Source organism: Eurosta solidaginis, chromosome 4, assembly GCF_040869045.1.
Source record: "Eurosta solidaginis isolate ZX-2024a chromosome 4, ASM4086904v1, whole genome shotgun sequence".
In the NCBI taxonomy this organism is placed as follows: Eukaryota; Metazoa; Arthropoda; class Insecta; order Diptera; family Tephritidae; genus Eurosta; species Eurosta solidaginis.
In genome coordinates this window covers 228,890,409-228,913,973 of record NC_090322.1, presented here as the reverse complement: position 1 = coordinate 228,913,973, position 23,565 = coordinate 228,890,409, and the positions used below count along the sequence as shown (strand labels likewise).

The 23,565-nt window shown below is 35.0% G+C and overlaps 1 protein-coding gene across 3 annotated transcripts in view; it reads right to left on the bottom strand.

Moving 5' to 3' along the window:
- egh (beta-1,4-mannosyltransferase egh) overlaps positions 1–23,565 on the bottom strand; it is an 89,881-nt gene that overhangs the window by 54,058 nt on the left and 12,258 nt on the right. Inside the window, exon 1 of one of the 3 annotated variants that reach the window (XM_067784965.1) lies at positions 4,723–4,742. The exons of the other annotated variants lie outside the window; for them this stretch is intronic. The gene's annotated coding sequence lies outside the window, so the exon portion shown is untranslated. Of the gene's footprint in view, positions 1–4,722; positions 4,743–23,565 lie in introns of those variants that run through there. 3 annotated transcript variants of the gene reach the window in all.

The following is a 23,565-nucleotide window of genomic DNA, read 5'->3' as shown; positions in this document are numbered from 1 at the left end:
ATCTTCTAGTATTCTTATTTCCGCGGAAATATATGCAACTATTTCATCTGTAAATACTGCAAAGTTTTATTAAACTATCAAATGAAACTCAGCTTGAAGTACTCTTACGTACCAAAAATGCAACTCTAGACCTGAGATTTGCATCAGGTGAGCGAGGCTGTTTGTAGTTTTAACGTTTATCGCTTAGTTGACACACTTGTATAGGTACACTATGAACGGCATCTGCGAGGCAGATGAGTTTTCACTGAGAGCTTTCCATAGCAGAAATACACTCGGAGTGCTTGCCAAACACTGCCGAGGGGCGACCCCGCTTAGAAAAATTTTCTTCTAATTGAAAAACCTTATTTCTAAAATTTTGATATTGCTTTGCCCGGGGTGTGAACCCAGAGCATACGGTGTAGTAGGCGGAGCATGCTACCATCACATCACGGTGGCCGCCGGTGGTGGAAAAATTACCTATTGGAAAAATTGCCATGGCTTTGCCGTCATTTATCCGCGAATCAAACTAATTTGCCGCGACTTTATTTTAGAAAATATCGAGTGAAGTTAGCGTGCCACCCTCAGAAAAATAACTTATAGACCAGTTAGGAAAATAATTCTTGCACACGAATTTGCCGTAGATAAGTGGCATATTATATAAATTCGAAAAAGAAAAAATTTAACTTTTTTTTTGGTGCACCGCCAACTTCACGTGAAGTTAGCGTGCTACTTTTCGAAACCCATTTTGGAAACCAGGGCCCGTATCACGTGTTACGATCCGTGATCGAAACTAATTTTTTAAATTACAATAAGTAGCTCTGAAATGGTGGATCAGATTAATGACATATGCGGAATAGCGACAAATAGTACTCTTTAGATCCAAAACTTATTACAACTTTTTGAAATAATTTGACAGTTGGAAAATAGTTCTTGCACGTGAATTTTCCGTAGATAAATGGCGGATCAGATTAATGGCATATGCGGAATAGCGACAAATAGTACTCTTTAGATCCAAAACTTATTACAACTTTTTGAAATAATCTGACAGTTGGAAAATAGTTCTTGCACGTGAATTTTCCGTAGATAAATGGCATAAAAATGACTGCTGAGTGGAATATCACCTATCTCCGCTGCCGTTTCGAAAACGCCCTGTCTCAGAAAACGTTTGAATAACGCACTATTTCAGAGTTTGTTTCAAAAACGCCCTATTTCAAAATTCGGTTGAGGAACGCCCTATCTCTGAATTTTTTTCATAAACACCCCAGCTTATGTCAAAATGTATTGAACTTGAGTTCAGATAGGGCGTTTATGAAACTAAATCTAAGTTATTGCGTTTTCAACACAAATTCTGAAATAGGGCGTTATTCAAAGGATTTCTGAGCCGAGATAAGGTGATATTCAACTCAGCAGTCGATTTCCGGATGCGTTCAGTGTCACTTTTTTTTTAGATTAACGAACCCGTGATATATGTATGTATCTATGTACGATATATTAATTAATTGTGTACAAGGCCAGTGTGTACTCTAAAATTAAAAAAAAAAAATTAATTGGTAAATTAAATTAATTAAATGTTACATGGCGAGACTTTTAATGATAAGAAACTTATTAAAACCTATACGACCGAATATATACATACTACCTATTTCGATATGACGCGACATATGTATGTACTTCGTGTACATTAGACTGGGACGAAACAAAAATTTGTTAAAGTCCGCCTCTAAATGTTAAGGTCATGTTGAGAGGCAGTCGTGCCTAGGTAGTGCGCTAGCCTAACTAACCGTAGGTTTTGGACCCCAGTGACGGCAGAACTAACATCTTTATAAAACATTGTTAAAACGGGGTCGCCCCTCGGAAGTAGTTTGGCAAGCTCTTCGTATGTATTTCTGCCGCGAAAAACCTGTTAGCAAAATTTATCCGCCTTGCAGATGCCGTTAGCAGGCGCGATATAAACCGCCAGAACCGTCAGTTTATAAAAAATATGAGAAAGGCAAGTGTTTGGAAAAGAAGCTTTAATGTCAAATGTTTTTTTTTTGTTACTGTACCTTCGTTATTTCACATATGATTTTTAAAATTGATATGTCATTATTTTGGTCTACAGATGTAAAGTATATATGTGGTATTCCATCCCATTTCGACCAATTTTGAACCCGACCCCTTTAGAATTGGCTGAAAGTTTTTCTTCTTTTTCTAGCTTACGAAAGACGTTTTTCAGAATTTTTTCAAATTTTTGCATCCAACTCAAAAAAAGTTATGAATGACCGTTTGGGATCTTTTTTTTTTTTTAAATGTTTTTAAATGTACTTTTCGGAAAAAATACAAACAAATTTTTAAAGTTTTTTTTTTAATTTTTCAGTTTTTCGAGATTTTTCGAAATTCTTCATTTTTTTTTCTCATAAAAAACTTCAATCAATTCTGCAATCATCCCCACTAATCCCGGAGTGGGCCGATTTTTTTTTTATATTTTTTCTTTATATTTTTTTTTATTTAATCGAAAAAAAAATATTTCAAAAATAAAATTTTTTTTTATCAATTTTATTTACTATGTTATTTACCATGTTACTGTGTCAGTCATTAGTCCTGGTTATTTTAATCGTAGGTTACCATAATATATAAAGAAAAGAATACTTAAAAATCATTTTCTTACATTTTTTTGTTATATAAATAAAATTGATAAAAAAAATTTTATTTTTGAAATTTCTTTTTCAATTAAATAAAAAATCGGCCCACTCCGGGACTAGTGGGGATGATTGCAGAATTGATTGAAGTTTTTTATGAAAAAAAAAAATGGCGAAATTCGAAAAATCTCGAAAAACTGTAAAATTAAAAAAGAAAACTTTAAGATTTTTTTTGTATTTTTTCCGAAAGTACATTTAAAAACAAATTTAAAAAAAAAAGATCCCAAACGGTAAATTTTTGAAAAAGTTATAGCATTTTGAAAACAAAAACGGTGTTTTTTTAAAAACTCATAACTTTTTTTTGAGTTGGATGAAAAAATTCTGAAAAACGTCTCTCGTAAGCTAGAAAAAAAAGAAGAACTTTCAGCCAATTCTAAAGGGGTCGTGTTCAAAATTAGTCGAAATGGGATGGAATACCCCATATGTTTAATGCTCTTTCAAGATCCGAGTTAGAGCGCCTTAAACTATTTTTATCATTTCACTAAACTATGAAAAAACGGCTTTGAGAAAGCTACTGCGGAGCTTCAAAGTGTTAAGAATTATCAGGTTTCTCAAAATGAGGATACTTATGTCAATTTTGAAATCGGATGTCAAATGAGCAAGTTAAATACAACAAAAAACAATGTCGGCCATATTTGTAAGAACCAAAAGAAGAATAAAATTTTCCGAGGATCTTTCAACATAATCGACAAAGTTAGGGCAGGTACTTTGCAAATTTTAGTTTAATATGGGATCCGACAACAGAACAAAACTTTTTAAAGGTTGGAGAAGATCACCATGATCATCTAAACATTTTCTTAAACTCTTCTCAAACTTTAGGTCTCAACTTGTGTAAAATTTGATTATAGTCTTCTTTTAAAAATGCATCTTTTTGGTTGAGACCACTTCGAATGGTTATTTCCAATACATGAACGAACGTTTGGGTTGGTATATGTAGACCATGTAACAAAGGTGGGTAGGTAAATGTGACTATTCGAGCCAAATATTGTTCTTTGCTTAACAAAGCTTGATTCTTTCAATTTTACTAGAAATCGCCCAGCCGTCACTAAGTGTAATCTAAGGGTTATTATCGCTTTTTTGTTTTCTTTCATTTCCTTTCTCTTGGCTTTTTATCCTTGCCTTTCCATTCCATTCCTTTCATTTCCTTATCTTTTGTTTTATTTCTTTCTTTATTTAAACACCATTTTGGGCTATGCAGCTATTTATTTGTTTTGCTCAAAAAATTTTTTAATTTAATTCAATTTACTGTTATTTTGTAATTAATGTTTTTCTTTTTTTTTATTATTATTTTTTTTCCATTATAATCTATTTTAACAAATTTTTTTTTATTTCTTTTTTCGTGATACTTATTTTCAGTGGCGGATTTACCATATATGCAACATAGGCTAGAGCCTAGGGCGGCAAAATTCGAGTCTATTAATTTTTGGAAAAAAAAATTGCATTCGGATTTTGTTGCATTTAAAATAGTATTTTTGTCTGTATATTATAATAAATAATTCATTCTTTTTTATGTATTTCGAAATTAGGATGAAGCTGTAAATTATTTTTCCGCATAGGAGTCGTAAAAATTTGCATAAAACTTCTAATAACGCGCCTTAGAAACCTAACAGCGCGCCTGTGAGTGGCGTAAAGAAACAGCCGACCCGCAACCCTGATAATCAGAATCATCTAAGAGGTTACCACGCTTGATATCACTGCTAAAAAATGAGCGTGCATTCGATGCAAACCTTGAGCTGAAGCCCTTCTATTCCTCACAAGTATATTATAATGCATAAAATCTGGCAGTATATCGTGTTCTGTTTGTTTGGCGCGATAAATTTTCTCTAATAACTGATATGAAACATCTTAAGCAACGAAGAATTACGTAAGATATCCACCATATCGAGCAACTACTACATCCAAGATCTTGAGGAAAATTTGGGAAGTGAAATGCTCTTTTTCAAGGCATACTGCATCGAAAAGAAGATTTCGAATTATTCTCCGCTGGAACTGTTGAAAATGCTGAGACTCGAAATAAATGACATTTAAATTTCATTTTAATAGTACAAATTTGGCAGACACTCGCCTCTTACTGAGAAAATACTCTCTTTTTGTGTATACAACAGTGGTCGCCAGCTAGTGCAATGTCCGACCTCATTGTTCTTGTATCAACAACTAAACCACTACTACTACGATTATTTTTGTCTTACTAACACAGCCACGGTTTCAACTTTGGTGGGCACTGGTATACAAAAAAGGAATTGCTTTAGAGCGTACAAACACTGCGTCACCACATTGTCACACTAACAGTGTCTGTGTTGACACCTGTAGTGGTGTCATTTTTAAATTGACATTTTAGCACTATATTAAATTTTTTTTATTTGTTTAGTGGCCTGCATTGCTTCCATGGCGGAACCATACTGTGTTGATGGACTCTGTTTTTGTGAATCGATGGATTAATGTCAAAATCGTACTACACCGGAAGTTGATGTGTCAAATTATATTAAAAAAAGTACCAATCAGCTGATTTCCGGCAGTCACCTGTGATTGCTTCCGCCATGATTGCTCCTTAAGAAAAGCCTATCGATACATATATAATTGTTTATAGCTTAGAATTATAGTTTGACCGTGAAAGGGGTGCCAAATTTTAACTTGCCTATTTATATGTATATAGTTTGGCACATTACGTAATTTCTTAACTTCCATTGTTTGGTCAGTGTGGCCCATTTCTTAATCACATTTATTTATTTTATAATGAGCACAGGAAATTGGAATCATACCCCAATATTTAACAGAAAACTTTAAGCTAGCCGCAAACTAAATCTATTGGTGTAACTATAAAGAACAAATGATCTGTTTGAATTTATTGCCCATAATTTTCATTACTTTTTTGTGACTCTCTGTAGGACTTAGAACCTTTATGTGGCTCTTGTCGGCCTCTGACGTGCGCATCCCCTTAGCCTACAACAAAAATTAGCGCAAGCACGTACTCAACAATTTCAAACACCCAGCAAAAAATCGTATGAGTGGTCATAAAAAAATGGAACATAGCAGTACTGATTAGAGCTTACGATTTCTTCTCGAACACCAGCGAGATTTTGTCGTGTCTAGAAGTACTCGCAAATCTCGCGAGCTTCTCGACAAAAACTTAATTGCTGTATGGACAGTATACACTTGGCTTTTTTACTTGTGAATTTTTTTTGATTATATTGCTTTTCAAGGTTTTGCGCTCCATTTATGAGGAAACAGCCAGTCAGGTATGGATGGATGGAGTGCTTTCAGATCCGTTTACTGTTAATTACGGTGTGCGGTAAGGTTGTTTGCTGAGTCCAACTCTGTTCTCATTATACATCAACGATTTAAGTGGAAGTTTCTCCAGTAAACGTTGCTGACACAACAGTAAAAGTACTTATGTACGCCGACGATATCGTTTTTTTTAGCTGACTCTGCCACTGTCTTACAGAAAATGATAAATGAGCTTTATGTGTATAGTACGCAGTGGGATTTGAGAGTTAACCTGACCAAATCTAAAATATTAGTGTTCAGGGAATGTAGCAGGTGTACTTCTTTTCGTTGACTTATGGTAGCGAGTTTATAGAGATTGTAAATGACTGCAAGTATCTGGGAGTTTTCTTGAATTACAAACTATCCTTTACAAAGCACCTCGATGCAAAACTAACTGAGGTTAAAACAGCGATAAATGCTACCTGGTCAAAATACATAAATAACCCTCGCATTTGTATCTCAAATAAGATGAAAATTTTCGAGGCAGCATGTAGGTCCCTTATGTTTTATGGTGCGCAAGTCTGGGGTGTTGATAAGTTTGAATGCGTAGAGAAACTTCTTCGCTTCTTTTTAAAAATGTAAATTTTTTTTACCAGCTAATACTCCAAACTATATATTACACCTTGAATCAGGTTTTTCGTCGTTATTCAGTCACACCTTACGCATTCACATGCTTTATATTGCGCGCTGTTTAAGTTTGCCAGCAAATAGATTTCCCCGAGTTGTAGCAGAGGAGACCGTGAGACAAGGGTCGTACTGGGTCAAAAAGTGGAGAAACGTTTATGAAAGTGGCGACATGGTGCCTCTGTCTGACTTTTCTTCCGCATCACTTAATATGAGCATACCAATTTTACTAGAGAAATTGATTCAAAAAGAGTTTGCAGACTATGCCGATAGTTCTTTTCAGTCGACGCATGATCTTTACTCCGACTTGCTCCCTATGTATTCTACTTATTTTAACGATGAGTATTCTGCATACGCCATAAGTCTGATTTTCCGACCAAGGGGTGGCTTCCTAAATCTTAATGCTCGATGTTTTAAAAATGTTTTTTCCAAAAACTGTTCTATGCGCAATTTATGTGTAGACACCTATCACTTCATTGGGATATGTCCTATATAAAAAGACATACGGTTTAATTGTTTTGGTGAGAAAGTTTTAGATCTGCAGAAGGTGGTAAATATCCTTAAGGGTTATAACTATAATTCACTCTTTGTTTATACATATAAGCAATTGCCTTAAGTATAGAGATCTTATTTGTCAACGAATTTTCATATCGAGTTGTTTAGTTATAAGTGATATTAAGACACACAACATTTATTGTTATTGTCTGGAATCTTTATTTATTTATTTTTATATATTTATAGTTTAATTCATTTTGCTTTACTTTTGTAATTACTAGTTGAGAGAAAATAAATAAATCACTACACTATTGCTTTCCATTGACATTTAACTTAAAACATATTTATTATACATCATGATTCAATCACAAGAGGTTTGCTCGCCTGGCATTTTTTTTGACAATTGCAGCCATTTTGCTCCCAAATCGAATTGACATCCGTTAACTGTGTTGTTTCTTCTACGAAACCTAAAGCAATTGAAAATTCATCGATCAACGTCAGAAACTCGACTAGTGTATCGATTCACGTAAAAATGTCATTAGTAAATAATGCAGATGGCATAACGAAATGTAATCATTGAACATGTTCACTTATTCATTTCGTATTTTAGAAAGATTCATCTCCATTTAAGAATTTCGGGAATAGGTTTATATTTGGAATATTATGTACATATATATTTATTTGATATATTCAGACCTCGTGAGGTAGTATCAAACGAAAGTGTTCCGAATATTCTAAATTAACGGTTTATCCGGAACATCCATGAATATTTAACGGAAAAGAAAAGAAAGCAGGACCGCACAAAAGCTTAACTCTTCTGTCAAAGTCAAGGCCGGAATATAAAGTTCTAAGACAATATGCCATCTAATCTATTTTCTTTTTTTTTTTTGTCAGTTCATTGCGGCTGCTAAATAGAGTATCACCCTATGTCGGCTGCCTGTTCAAAATCGTCCTATCTCAAAATATTTTTAAAAAATTTCCCATTTCAGGATTTGTCAGAAAAAAGCCCTATATTAGAATTAGGTTGAAGAGTGCCTTATTTCAGAATGCTTTTCATTAACACTCTCTTATATCAAAATGCATTGAAATTATGCTCATATAGGGAGTTTTTGAAACAAATTTGGGATAGTGTATTTTTCAATGAAATTCTAACGTATGCATTCTTCAAACAAATTCTGAAAGAATGACCAAACCAACATAACTCTTTTCAATTCATGAAATATTTAGTAGAAAATGAATTAAGTCCCCCAAAAGCTGTTGGCATTTACAAATTTATTATCACTACTAATATACTACTAAATGTACTTTTCTACTACAATTTTCGCTGCTGGGGATTGAATTATTCCCTGTTTTCCTTACTTTGTAAAAGCAACCCGTCCAGATTTTTCAATTTGGGAGTGTTAAAGCTCTGTCATCATTGAAGAACAAACCTCTAGTAATTGAATCATGATTATACATATAACTTTGTTCACTATATTTTATATTTTTAACGAGACATCGAGAACACGGCTTCTTGCGAGATTCTCGAAATACTCGTAATACTCGCGAGCTTCGCGACTTTCAATTCAGTCGCTGCATTGGCAGTACTCTATAAATTTCGGTGTTTATTTTAGTTGTGGTTTTGTGGAAATTTTCGCTTGTGTTACAGAAGAAATCGTAAGCTTTATATAAAACAGCTAATAAATCGATTAAATTGAATGTCGAGAAGCTCGCGAGCCTTACGAGTAATTCGAGGTTCGAAAATCTCGCGAGAAGGCGAGACTCGCGAGAAATCTCTTCTCGAACAAGTTCGAGATATCGTAAGCTCTAATTGCTACCAGGAGTGATGAGCCTTATAATAAGGTTATTATAATATAATACATATGCATGTATAATAAGCCTTAGATTTTATTCCCAATCTTCATTTATATAAAGTTGCTTCCTAGGAAGAGAGTTATCGCAGTAGAAATAATAATAATAAATACTTGACGCCATATACCTCAGCGGAGACTTAAGTTGAGCTTCTCTTCAAATTTGTGTCGTGCTGTTTACATTTTCTTCATATGAATAGGCGTATGCCTATTTCGAACGGCATCTACAAAGCGGACGAATTTTCATAGCAAGTTTCTCACTTCGGAAATACACTCGAAGGGTTTCCACTGCCAAGGGTCGACAACAATTAGAAAAAGGTTTTGCATAGTATTTTGATGTTATTTTTCTCGGAACTTGAACATGAGGGCTTTCGGTGTGATAGGCGAACCGCAGAAGACCTTATGTATATATTTTCATGCTCCACCCCCCTTTTGCTCATGCACCCTTTTCGATTAAGCAAGTTTTTTTGGTGGCTAACCTAATGCATAAACAAACATAAATATATAGATATCTATCATTACAGGTGTGTTTGTACTCCCTATGTAAATACATACATATAAACAAATTAAGGTAAGTGTGAGTACACAAGCGCATTAGTGAAATTGTGAGGAAGACCTTGTTGTTGGCATGCTATTTTGGCGTATATTCTATATATTATGTACATACAAACTTTGATTATTTGTTTTTTTTTGTTCGAATTTTCACACCACACCTTAATAGTAAATACAATAACAGTTTTGCCGCATCACAATTTTTCGAACACAAATTAATCATACACCTGAATATACTTAGAAAGTACAGCCGTACACGCCCTTAAGTACAAAAAAATATTTTTATTCGAGGTGATTGTGGGGAGTCCAACAAAAAACACACATTCACGGTTAAGCAAACACCAAACTAGTCCAAAAGTAAAAAATGTTGTTCAAAAAAAAAAAAAATTCGAAATACATGCATACAGACCAGAAAATCAGATTTTTGTCCAAATAATAATGAAATGTAAGGCGCGATAACCTCCGAAGAAATTTTAGGTCGAGCTTCTCTTCCAATATGCGTCGTACTCCTTTTAATTTTCCCTACGAATTGGCAGGACGCGACCTACATGTTTTATGACGACTCCAAGCTGCATCTGCTAGCCAGTAGAGTTTGCACTCAGAAGCTTTTCATGGCAGAAATACACTCGTAGTACTAGCCAAATCATTGCGGAGGGGCGATCCCGCTTAGAAAACCCTTCCTCTTATTGAAAAAACTTGTTTCAAAAATTTTTATGTTGCTTTGCACGGGGCATGAACCCAGGCTCCTCAGTGTGCGGAGCACGCTACCATCACACCACTGCGGCCGTCCAATAAACAACAGTACAAAAACTCTTAACGGTTTGAGAAAGTTTTAACTCCAATTTGTATTAGGGACTTAACGTTATCTTAAACACTTCTCAACTTAAGTTCAAGTTAAGTAACATTTGAGGAAAGCATTTCTAAACCACTCCATTCCTGTAATTTTCGATATATCTGTATGTATTTCAAAGCCCTTTTAATGTTATAAAACTTGTCTAAACCTGCGGAATGCTAGATCGCATATATGCTACAATCAGCCAGTGTTGTTAAAAGATTTTGAAATATTTGGAGCCACCATTTCCGATAAGAAAAAAGTTACTGAAACGCACTAAGAAACACCATACATACATTACATACTTGGGATCTGGCGGGCCTCTTTTAGTAAATAAGAATTATCTTGGAACTGTGGTTTGAAGGCTTAAAAGACTTCGTTTATTTGGCAACCAGCATTAACACAACAACATCAGCTTTGAAATCCAGCGAAATTTATAACTGCTACTTTGGACTATTAAGGCAATTGAAAAGTCCTATCTCGGCAAACTAAAATCATGCTCTAAAAGTCACTTATCGTACCCGCCCTAATATATGGTGCAGATGCATTTACCATCACAACATCAGATGAAGCGGCTCTGGGAGTGTTCGAGAGAAAAGTTCTTCGAAAGATTTACGGGCTTCTACGCTTTGGCGATGACGAGCACCGAAGAAGATTTAATGATGAGCTGTACGAGCTTAACGCAGACATCAACATAGTCCAGCGAATTAGAACACTGCGGCTATGCAAATGAAGGAGCATCAGGCTAAAAACGTATTTTTTATCGGAGCCCGCCTATGGAAGTAGAGGAAAAGAAAGCTGTGGAAATAGGTGGAAACCGATTGAAATTCTCTTGGTGTGATCAATTAGAGCCAGTAACCCAACGAAGAAGCGACTGGCGTGCTTTGTTGGACGAACATAGGCGTTTAAATGGTTAAGTAGGTAAGTCGTTTGAAGACAAACCTGTTTCGGTGTTCTGACATTTTTTGTAACCTATCTATAATTATTTTTGATATGTTTATTACTTTATGATAAGCTGTATCGACTTTTTTTATTATTTTATGGCGGTACGTGAATAAACCTATATTAGTTTTCGCTGTTGTTTGATTGGCGATTGGATCATATCGAAGGTTTTGATAACCTTAATCAACTGATCAAAATATATGTTCTTTACAAATGGGATATGAAAGTCACAGAGAGACGGGTTAGAGTGTATATTTTTGATTAGAATTTATACACAACCTTCCGTGGCGAAAAAAAGCTTCCAAACGAACCATACCTATTAGAGATAATAACCGATAAACGCCGCCGCCGCCGCCGAAAGTCAAAAATATCGGCGCGGCGACGGCGGCGGCGTCCGGCGCGTTACTATATTTTCTACTCGTTTAAGACTGTCGAAAATTGGTCGGATATGGTCAAAAGTGGTATCAACGGATGCGCATCACTGCCAGTTATAAGAAACTAATTGCGAAATTTAACTCTTTCTAAATGTTCAAAGGTTATTTAAAAAAACAGACGTTTTCGATGTCAGCTTAATACGGATTTTGCATCACCCATTTCACGAAGTTATTAAAACAAAACACTAAAGGAAAAGTTATATAATAAATTTATATGCTTACTTTGCATATTTTTTCCAAAAAATATTGAACAATGAATTAAATTAAAATAACCCAAGGCGTTTCAAATCGTTTTCAAATTGTCCTCAAGTTGTTAAAAAAAAGCAAAAAAGGTACCGATTTTTTTAAATTGTATATTGCGATTGGCTGAAAGAATAGTCGAAATCAGTGATGCAAAATCCTTTAGTAGATTCTAGGGGCATAAACAGTCCATTGATATGATTCTTACCTCATACTTAAGTTGAGGATATATGTATGTATGAGAAGGGTTTGAAAATCGCTTGGGCTTACATTCAAACATCTGTTGTTTATTTGCGAAATTATACAATAGCGTCTGAAATGTTAATTTTGATTTTCACACTACATCCTTCAACGCCCAAGTCTCCCGGTTTGACATTTCCTAAAGTTGGCGCCCTATCTAAAACTAGTCCCTTGGAGTGAATTACATTGATTATAGTTTATCAACCAAGTTTAAATATCAACTACACGTTACGGCTCCTTTTACAAATGTGAATACGTAGGCACATATATTTACCAGGTGAGGCTTTGTCCTTCACAAGAAAACTCAAAGTGGTGAAGCAAAAGCTTGCCGAAGACAGTCGAACTAATGACCGTAGTGGACATTCGAACAAGTCTGAAAACTGAAGCTACGCGGTCATCCATAATGAGCTCTTATATCATAAGGCCGGAAAACAGCAGTAAACATCTTTCAACTTAAAATCGGTCGATTTCATTCTAAAATATCGTTTTGATTTAAGGAAGACTATTGAAATTAATGTTGTGAACACAAACGTCTGCAAACTTTGGTCTACATTTAAAAAATTTTATCCAGGGTCCTTGTAAAATGTTAATCATGCAGATGCGCCGAGGATTATACGATTTTCACCCATTACGCAATGACTTCCACTTAGATTGCTTATGATTTCGAAGGCGGCATCCTTGGCCGAATAGTCACTCCATAACGTTTCATGGCGTTTCTCTGGTGTAGCTCGGCAGTGTAGCGCGACAAAAGCATCCGTTGGAAAGTCTTCGGGGCTACACCTAGAGCTTCTAGGAAAGTGAAGTCGACGAAGGTATGAGTTCGAAGTGGCAGTCCTATAGATTATGTACTGGCATATGGTGTGAGAGTCAGGAGGCGCGGTAGCGACTGGTTGTAGGGATTGCTACTGTTCGCACATCGGGAATTGTAGCTCTTAAAACAACTGGAGGCGCCCTGTGCTACGAGAGTCATGAGTATTAATAGACCATTAATAGAACCGTAAGTCGCCTTTGTGCGTAACCGCCAAGGAGCCACAAATGATTTAAAGAAATTGTGTTCGCGACGATTATTAGGAGTTAACCCTAGGTGAAACTACGCTTTGCACGAGATATGCAGACAAAAGTGTGGCTGTTTTATGTATCTATATTTTTTTTCAGCAGACGCAGCAGTACCAATTCCAAAGACCGGGGTTAAGTTCGAAGCCTCTCTGGAGTAAGTGAACGAGTGACAATCTCTCCGCAAGGAGCTTTCAGCGGACACTATTCTTGTTGATACGTTGCAAAGATGTTTCCGTCAGTTGAGTGATAGAAAGTTTGTTCTATGAACGGCGAGCTGAGCCAACTGCAAAATGAAATTAATTATCATCAAATTTTAAGAAAAAGGACTTCTTAAATTGTTTTTCACACTTCACTATAATATTGAGAGGAAAAATTTTATTCCTAACCAACACTTTAAAATGTTCAAGAACTGTCAGAAAGCCGTATAAAAACGTTGAGCGAATGTAGCGAAACAAATTTATGCTCAGTAATTTGACAAAAAAATCTCAACCATTGAGTGGATCAAAAATACTCAGCGGTGCCTTTAGAAAATTATCACTCAACGATTGATCAACACTTGTGTTTGCTGAAAGCGCCCAATGATAATATAAACATACATACATATGAAGGTTTAACAAAAGGCTGAAGAGGAATTTCTTTATTTGACTGCGTTAACAATCACTGCCGGTATGAATCACTGCCAATGACTTTTTAATTGTTATTAACAAATAAATAAAGAAAACATAGATGCATACATCCCGACTTCTTTTTTTTTAATATTTTTATGCATAAATATGTATAGCGCATTCTCAAACCATACATGGTATATTTGCGTGATTCAGTTTAGTCATACCGGAACGTAAACATTTCATTATCGCCCAGAACACTCCGTCGCTCGTTTGATAAGAAATTTTCCAGACAAAAGAAGAATAATCGTATTTATTTACATATATGTATATACTGTGGGCCCTAAAAGGAATCGCACAGAATACAAAAAAAAAAAAAAAACAATGAACAAGAAACTTTTTTAATTTAAGATTCAATGGTGTAAATTGACAAATATTAAGCACGGTATCCATATCATAAAAAACGCTTAAGAAATTTTTTTTAGTTTTCCTCTTGTAAGCCACATTTTTTTTTTGAAAATATACATTTTCCTATTTTAATATTCATTTTCTTTACAAAATTGCTTCTGAGCAACCATAAATTTAAGGCCAGAAGTATTTCTTGAGCATTTGTTGGACCCTTGAAGAATACCCAGAAACCGTTGTACGCATCAATTGATGCATCCAAACCACATCTTAAACGATATTTTGAAATTAATGTGAATATTAGCTGTGGTTTTTTTTTTTACTTCTATATACGTTTACGCTTAAACTTTATATGGACTGCTAAGCGACAAACTTTAAATCAGACATCGGCAAATAATGGCACAATTTGTGCAGACTCAATTCACACGTATTCTTATCCTCTTTAGCTTAGTTGTCGCCAGTGTTGCCAGGTGATGCAAAAAAAAGAAGCTAGATTGGCAAAAAAAATGTTATAAAAGGCTAAATTTGGAAAAAAAGAAGCTAAAAAAAGGCCAGAAATTTTTTGGTTAATTCATTAAATTTTTTTTATATTTTAGTTTACACATTTGTAAATAAAAACTTATAAACATAACTTAAGCATAGCTTCCTGTTTCAAAACATATCAGGCACATTTTCCTTGACTAGCACATGGAATTACTTTAAATGATTGCATATGTGTATATACATAAAAAAAATATTACAAACTAATTATTTATATATATATTCCCCATCTGAAGAATCAGAAGAGCTTAAGTCTGGGTATAAAGTTTGGCTATTTACCATAGATATGAGATCATCGGTAATTTCAAAGTCATTACACATTTAGATAAGCGTTTTAACGAGCATCTAATATTAAGCAGCGCATTAAGCATTTTAATTTTTAGTTTGTTCCTTAATTTAGTTTTCAGAATTTTTATGCCACTAAAAATTCTTTCAACCTCCGCGTTACTGAGTGGTAATACTAAAAAACTAAATATGAATTGGCAAGTTCTAAAAAAGGAGGTTCGTTTAATGCATTTTTATGTTCTCGGACTTCCGACCAAAATTCCATTGTGGAGTATACATTTTTCCATTGTATAGTTATAAGTTTTTGCCACTGCATCTCTATTAATGCTATTTGACTTGAAGAATAACCATACTTCTCTTTTTCAAAGTAAGAAAATACATCTGACTTTGAAATTTTCAACGAATTTGCAGCAGAAAAAGTATTAATGTAGAGAATTCATATTATTAGGTATTAGGTGTTCACAGGAACTACTGAAATTATTTTATTTTAGAAATTTTTTAAAATACATTCGGAGTAAAAAAAGGCTAGAAAAAAGTCACGAAGCTAAACCCAAAATTTCGAGGCTAAAGGCAAAAAAAAGGCTAAATCTGGCCTCGAAAAGGCTAACCTGGCAACACTGGTTGTCGCTGAGCATTTGGCGCAGTAACATCGTGTTCGTCGCTCGCTCTGTTGATGAAAGTTATTAGCAAGCAACAAGTAAAGATCGCTTGTTAGTTTTTTCAATGATCACAAGCGAAAAATATTTAATGTTGACCAACCCTTTTGCGCAAATACAATGTATTTAATTGTATAAACCTTTTTTCTTGCCATTGTGCGCATTAAAGATATAATAGGGGGACTCATGAAAGCATATAAACTTATAAGGTGTAAAATTATATCCATTTACACACGCTGTTATATGAACGCACCTAGAAATACTCTTGATAAACTTGATTGTTTATCAGCTGTATTATTGCCAAACAAAATTTTTTTGATTGTTATACAAATTAAAAAATGCCAAGATTAAGTGAAAAATCAAAACTAAAACGTTTTTACTAAGATATTCTTGTAAATGACTTGCTGATGTTGGAGATTTCTGATGAAAATGCCTGCTGTAATGTCTGCAAGGTTGCATTCCTTTGAGTTTACCGCGTTTACACAATGAAATGTGCGCGTAAATTTATACAAATTGTGTAAATGATTTTTCATACAAAATTTGACAGTTCGTTTACGCACTAGATAAATTTATACGTTTACACACTTTATAAGGTATTTATACGGTTACATGAGTCCCCTAAATAACAAACAATCTTGTCTTGTTGCTTGCTAATAAGCCAATGAACTACGCAAACTGATACATCAAGTGATGTGCGCGATTATCGCGCTCTAACTCACAGATCTGCGTTTTGATTTTGCCGATGCCTGCTTTAAATACACCTCTGAAATTGCTGCGCATAAAATTTGTCCTACTAAATTTCAATACGCATTATACCATGGCGGAACGATACAAGGTGGCAGCATGGGTCAGCTGATTGTAACCTTTTTTATTTGATTTGATACATCAACTTCCGGCGCAGTACGATTTTGACATTTGTCCATCGAATTTACAAAAACAAAATACATGGAATTTTTATTTATGTTTGTAGGTATGTCACCATGCTGCCACCTTGTATCGTTCCGTCATGCATTATACCAGGGATGCACCTTAACGTTAAGCTAATCGTTTATCAAAAAATGTCCACCGTTTCTGTTGAAACACTTCGAAATATTATCGATAAAGAAATTATCAAGATAAATTGTATCTCGTTTTTAACCGAAACGAAAAGCTTTCGTTAACGTTAAAAACGTTAACAAAAACGTGATACTTTATGTTTGAATTGTGCTGGCAATGCTATAGCCATGGTGAAGCCGTAAGGTGGTAACAGCGAGCGGACATACACACACAAACTCCATGTAATTTGTTTGTGTAATTCGTTGGTGGTAATGTCAAAAATACTCTGAGAAATGTTCGTACTGTCAAAATTCATGAGAAAAGTGGCAATCAGGTTGGCTAATGCTTTCACCTTTAATGACTCCTCCATCAATCAGCTTTGCCAGCATAGTTTGAAATTAATAATCAACATAAACGATTTGATTTCGATATGATAGGGCAGAAAACGAAACAAAATCATTTCGTTAATTTGACGTTCTTAACGTTAATAAACGAAATGACTTTGTTTCGTTTATTAACGTTAATTATCGTAAGGAAATGATATCGGTTCGTTGGTTAAGCATGCCTGCATTATACTCAGATGTAACTGAAATATGTCCTTGTTTCACCCTCTACACTAATTCTATGTAATCTATGTGTGTCCACAATTCATCGCAACTTATTTAGCTATATGTTATACCCTATGGCCATCAGAGGGTTGTGTCTCCGCTTTTCGGTACACCTTGTGCTGTAGCTGTAGTTATTTAACCACTGCCGCTAGAGGGGTCTCCTAAGCATTATCTAAGCGAGGATAGGCGTTTTTTCACGCGCAAACGTAAACGTATACGCGTTTGAAAAAAACACGGCTATTGATAGAGAAAATACATACATGTTTTAAAATTTCTAAAATAACTTCAACTTGGGCTTAGAAGGCGAATACACAAAAAAATCTTAAATATTTTCTTACGATGTGGATACCGCGCTTTAGGTATGTATGCTTTGGTTTATTAAGCTAGTTATTTAGATAAAAGAAGAACAAACGATAGAAATATGTTAAAGGAAATTGTTAATGCTTTCTTGGGCCCACGGTACGTGTATATATTTCATATATGGCTTAAGTTACATTTATGAGGTTCTTGTTGTTGTAGCAGTGTCATTTATGAGGTTATTGGCCAACACTGCTCACAATGAACTATTTGCTTTAGCTAGTGGCGCAAATTTTTATTTTAAAATTTAAATGAAGCAGGATTCTTGATGTTTAAACATCTTTGCTTACGATATGGGGGAAACCAGAATGTAAGCGTATAGATAGTGTAGTCATAGGCCTAGCGCTCTCTCGACGTGTAGGTGAATGTCAAATAGTTTTCTAAAGCTCTCGAGCAAATCACTGTTCTATGTATAGGTGCGCGATTGGTATTCTGTATGGGACCAATGTACGTGGTATATTTGATATGAGCGAAATGAGACAGCAAATCAGGTAATGGAAATAAGTGAAGCCAGATTCTCTATAAAAGAGAAAGTGGAACGACCAAAAAGAGGAAATACATAGATGTTAAGGATATGAAATAGAAGAAGAAGGGAAAGAAAAAAATAGTATAATGACAAAGAAAGGAAGAAATAGGAAATAAAAGGAAAGGAACTGAAGAAAAAGAAATGGAAAAAATAAAAGGAGGGGAGAGAAAAAGATTAGAAGACAAAACCGAAGGCTGAACAAAATCCGACGGTCTGCTATTAATTTGTTATTGAATTGTTAACGGAGTTTATCGATGAGCTATCGCTTTGTTTTCGACGAGACATGGGCGTGTTATCAATATCCTATCGACGAGGTATCGTTTTGGATTTATTATCGAAATGTTTTCGAGTATTTGTCGAAATTTTTTTAAAAACATTTTTGAATTTTTAAGTGTATTTTAACTTTTTTGTTAATTATTGAGATTAAGGCGCAAGGATCAATAAAACACCATATATTTTGTGTATAATTTTCTTTAATCGGGTTTCCAGTCAAAATAATCAGAAAAACGCCTTTATTATTTTATTGCCGACGTTTCGACCGTTTATTGTGGTCTTCTTCAGGGCTTAAAAATCTCTGCGTTCTTCTTCGCAGAGATTTTTAAGCCCTGAAGAAGACCACAATAAACGGTCGAAACGTCGACAATAAAATAATAAAGGCGTTTTTCTGATTATTTTGACTGGAAACCCGATTAAAGAAAATTATACATAAAAACAAAACAGTCGGTAGTATCAACATGACATATATTTTGTGGTGTTATCTAAAAAAATAAAAAATAAATATATATAAATATATAAATGTGGTGTTATCTATATATATAAAATTCCAATTATGTATGTATGTATGTATGTATGTATAGATCGAGTTGCGTCCTAAACGGATCGACCGATCATAACAAAATTTGCACAACCCACTAGAAACATTCCAAGGCTGGTCATAGGCTAAAAATAATATCGATATATAAAAGGGGTGTGGCACCTCCCAAGAAAAATTAATATTTGGTACTACATAACTCTGAAGGTATTCATGCTAGAACATTGAAATTCAGTAAGGAGTTATTAGAGGTCAAACCCTAACACCCCCAAGAAAATGTGGGGTGGGGGAGAAGGGGGCATGGCACCTCCCATATAAATGGAATTTTTCATTCTGCATATCTCTGGATGTAGTAATGATAGGATAATGAAAATTGGTCGGGAGCTATATGAGGTTAAGTTCAAACACCTCCAGTAAAATGTGGAATTGGGGAAAAGAGGCCGTGGTACCTTCCCTACAAATGGGATTTTTCAGAACTATGGCTGCCGTACAAACTTAGGTTATTATAACAGCTAAATTTTGACTACAGAGTTGTTTGACTGTTATTCCTTTTGGATGTTTAATAATCTTCCGCCGTTAAAATTTTTTGTTAACTTCAGTCTATCAACATATTCTATCTATATATATATATAAAGTTAAAATTATGAATGTTTGTATGTAGGTATAAATCGGGTTACGCCCTAAACGGATCGGCCGAACACAACTATATTTGAATCAACCACTAGAAACCTTCCAAAGATTGTCATAGGCTAAATATAACTTCAATATAAAAAAAGAGGGTGGCACCTACCATACAAATGGAATAATGAAAATTGGTAAGGAGCTATATGACGTTAAGTCCAAACAACACCAGTAATATATGAAATTGAAAAAAAAAAACAAGACAAATGGAACTTTCAGAACTATTGCTGCCTTAAAAACTTAGCTTATTTCAACACGTAAAGTTTGATTGCAGAGTTGGGTTTGGCTGTTTTTCCTTTAGTATTAGGTTTAGTATTGAGGGTTGGTATTTTTGGATACGCCTGGAGGAATCGGAAAAAAAAAATTCTATTTAATTTGATTAATTGATGTAAGAGCAAAAAGATAAATCACTATGGCAGTTGCTTTCTCGGATACCGCGGATACCCTTTGCGTGGTGGACGAACGACTCCGTATTTTTTTGACCACTGACTGCAAAAATCTAATACACCGATGTGCGACATAAGCAAACGGTCAGGCCAAAGTGAGGGTGTGCGATGTGTGCACCATGACTCATAAACATTCGCTGCAAATTTTAGACCGAACCCTTAAGAATTTAAGGTGTAATGATCATCCCAAAGGTGGTGCTGTTACTTGGTTTTTCGTCTAAAGACGCCTTTAGGTACACAAATTTACTCTCTTTAGAAATATGAAACGGCATTTTGGCGAAAACACTTCAGCAGCTGCTTTTGCTAAACAACTTCTTGAAATTAATTATGGCAAAATTCCTATTTCTTTACTAACAGATTTGATTTCTTTTCCTGCAAGTTTTTGAGAAATTATTACATCACCTGAAGCCTTAATAGCTAATGTTTCTTCCAAATATTGAATCTAACTTTACAAACTTTAAATGGCTTCGAGAAAAGGCATTTTAGGCACCTGAAAATGAGGATGTTAATATCACTAGAACTAAGACAACGTATCACTTTATTAACACAGTCGTGGAAGAGTCCCAAGCTGTGCATATCCGATTGAGTTTATTAGCGCTTTTGAGCCATCAGAAATTTCTCGTCATTGATTGATCCTTAAAAAAGGGCCCATAATATCATAATATTTATGCTTCGTTATTTCGATTCTCCACGCTTATGTAGTGGGACAAGGCTTTTCATCACAAAACTTTTACGAATGTCATTGAAGCAATTCATTTTATCGGAAAATTTCGAAAACAAAAAGGTTTAAAACCAAGGATTCCATTGATATCGATAGATTTGTCTTTTCAATTTTAAATGCCTCAAATTCCCTATCCCTATCAATGAAGCTCAAGGACAATCATTAGCTGCGAATAAAGGGATTGGTGAGCTCAAAACAAACCTTTATAGCTTCAGAGCTTCTGCAACTCAATTGTCAACCTCACCTACGCGAGGGGAATCCTGTTACAAATATGATTATATCATACAACAACAGTCATTAGTTGTATCATAAGCTAGTAATTTATATAGTTGGTCGATATTTCGGTTTCAATCTGAAACCATCCTCAGACTTTTGTGTTTTTCTAGTTCTGATGGATGGTTTTAGATTGAAACCGCAATATCGACCAATTATATAAATTATAATACCACACAATTTATGGCGTTTTATTTATTTTTATACTCAGTTGAGCAGAGCTCACAGAGTATATTAAGTTTGATTGGATAACGGTTGGTTACATATATAAAGGAATCGAGATAGATATAGACTTCCATATATCAAAATAATCAGGATCGAAAAAAAATTTGATTGAGCCATGTCCGTCCGTCCGTCCGTCCGTTAACACGATAACTTGAGTAAATTTTGAGGTATCTTGATGAAATTTGGTATGTAGGTTCCTGAGCACTTATCTCAGATCGCTATTTAAAATGAACGATATCGGACTATAACCACGCCCACTTTTTCGATATCGAAAATTTCGAAAAACCGAAAAAGTGCGATAATTCATTACAAAAGACAGATAAAGCAACGAAACTTGGTAGATGGGTTGACGTTATGACTCAGAATAGAAAACTAGTAAGATTTTGGACAATGGGCGTGGCACCGCCCACTTTTACAAGAAGGTAATTTAAAAGTTTTGCAAGCTGTAATTTGGCAGTCGTTGAAGATATCATGATGAAATTTGGCAGGAACGTTACTACTATTACTATATATGTGCTAAATAAAAATTAGCAAAATTGGATGAAGAACACGCCCACTCTTTAAAAAAAATTTTTTTTAATTCAAATTTTAACAAAAAATTTAATATCTTTACTGTAAGTAAATTAAGTCAAAATTCAACTCCAGTAATGATATGATGCAACAAAATACAAAAATAAAAGAAAATTTCAAAATGGGCGTGGCTCCGCCCATTTTCATTTAGTTTGTATAGAATACTTTTATTGCCATAAGTCGAACAAAAATTTACCAATCCTTCTCAAATTTGGTAGGAGCATAGACTCTATGACGGTAACTATTCTCTGTGAAAATGGGCGAAATCGGTGAAAGCCACGCCCAGTTTTTATACACAGTCCACCGTCTGTCCTTCCGCTCGGCCGTTAACACAACAACTTGAGCAAAATCCGATATATCTTTACTAAACTAAGCCCACTTACTTATCTGAACTCACTTTATCTTGGTATTAAAAATGGCCGAAATCCGACCATAACCACGCCCACTTTATCGATATCGAAAATTACGAAAAATGAAAAAAATGCCATAATTCTATACCAAATACGAAAAAAGGGATGAAACATGGTAACTGGATTGGTTTATTGATGCAAAATATAACTTTGGAAAAAACTTTGTAAAATGGGTGTGACACCTACCATATTAAGTAGAAGAAAATGAAAAAGTTCTACAAGGCGAAATCAACAGCCCTTGGATTCTTGGCAGGAATACTGTTAGTGGTATTGCATATATAAATAAATTAGCAGTACCCGACAGATGATTTTCTGGATCACCTGGTCCACATTTTGGTCGATATCGCGAGAACGCCTTCACATATACATCTAAGGGCCACTCGCTTTTAAAACCCTCATTAATACCTTTAATTTGATATCCATATCGTACAAACACATACTAGAGTCACCCCTGTCCCACCCTAATAGCGATATCTCGAAAAGGCGTCCACCTATAGACCTAATGCCCACTCCCTCTTAAAATGCTCAGTAACACCTTTCGTTTGATACCCATATCGTACAAACATTCTATAGTCACCCCTGGCCCACCCTAATGGCGATATCTCGAAAAGGCGTCCACCTATAGAACTAAGGATTACTCCCTTTTAAAATACTCATTACCACCTTTCATTTGATACCCATATCGTACAAACACATTCTAGAGTCAGCCCTGGTCCACCTTTATGGCGATTTCTCGAAAAGCCGTTCACCTATAGAACTAAAGCCCATTTCCTTTTAAAATACTCATTACCACCTTTCGTTTGATGCCCATATCGTACAAACACATTCTAGAGTCACCCCTGGCCCACCCTAATAACGATATCTCGAAAAGGCGTCCACCTATAGACCTCATGCCCACTCCCTCTTAAAATGCTCAGTAACACTTTTCGTTTGATACCCATATCGTACAAACATTCTAGAGTCACCCCTGGCCCACCCTAATGGCGATATCTCGAAAAGACGTCCACCTATAGACCTAAAGCCCACTCCCTCTTAAAATGCTCAGTAACACCTTTCATTTGATACACATGTCATACAACCACATTCCAGGGTTACCCCAGGTTCATTTTCCTTATTTTGTCTCCATAGCTCTCAACTGAGTATGTAATGTTCGGTTACACCCGAACTTAGCCTTCCTTACTTGTTTAAAAAAGTTATCGATTTGTAGTCGGGTATTACCAGTTTG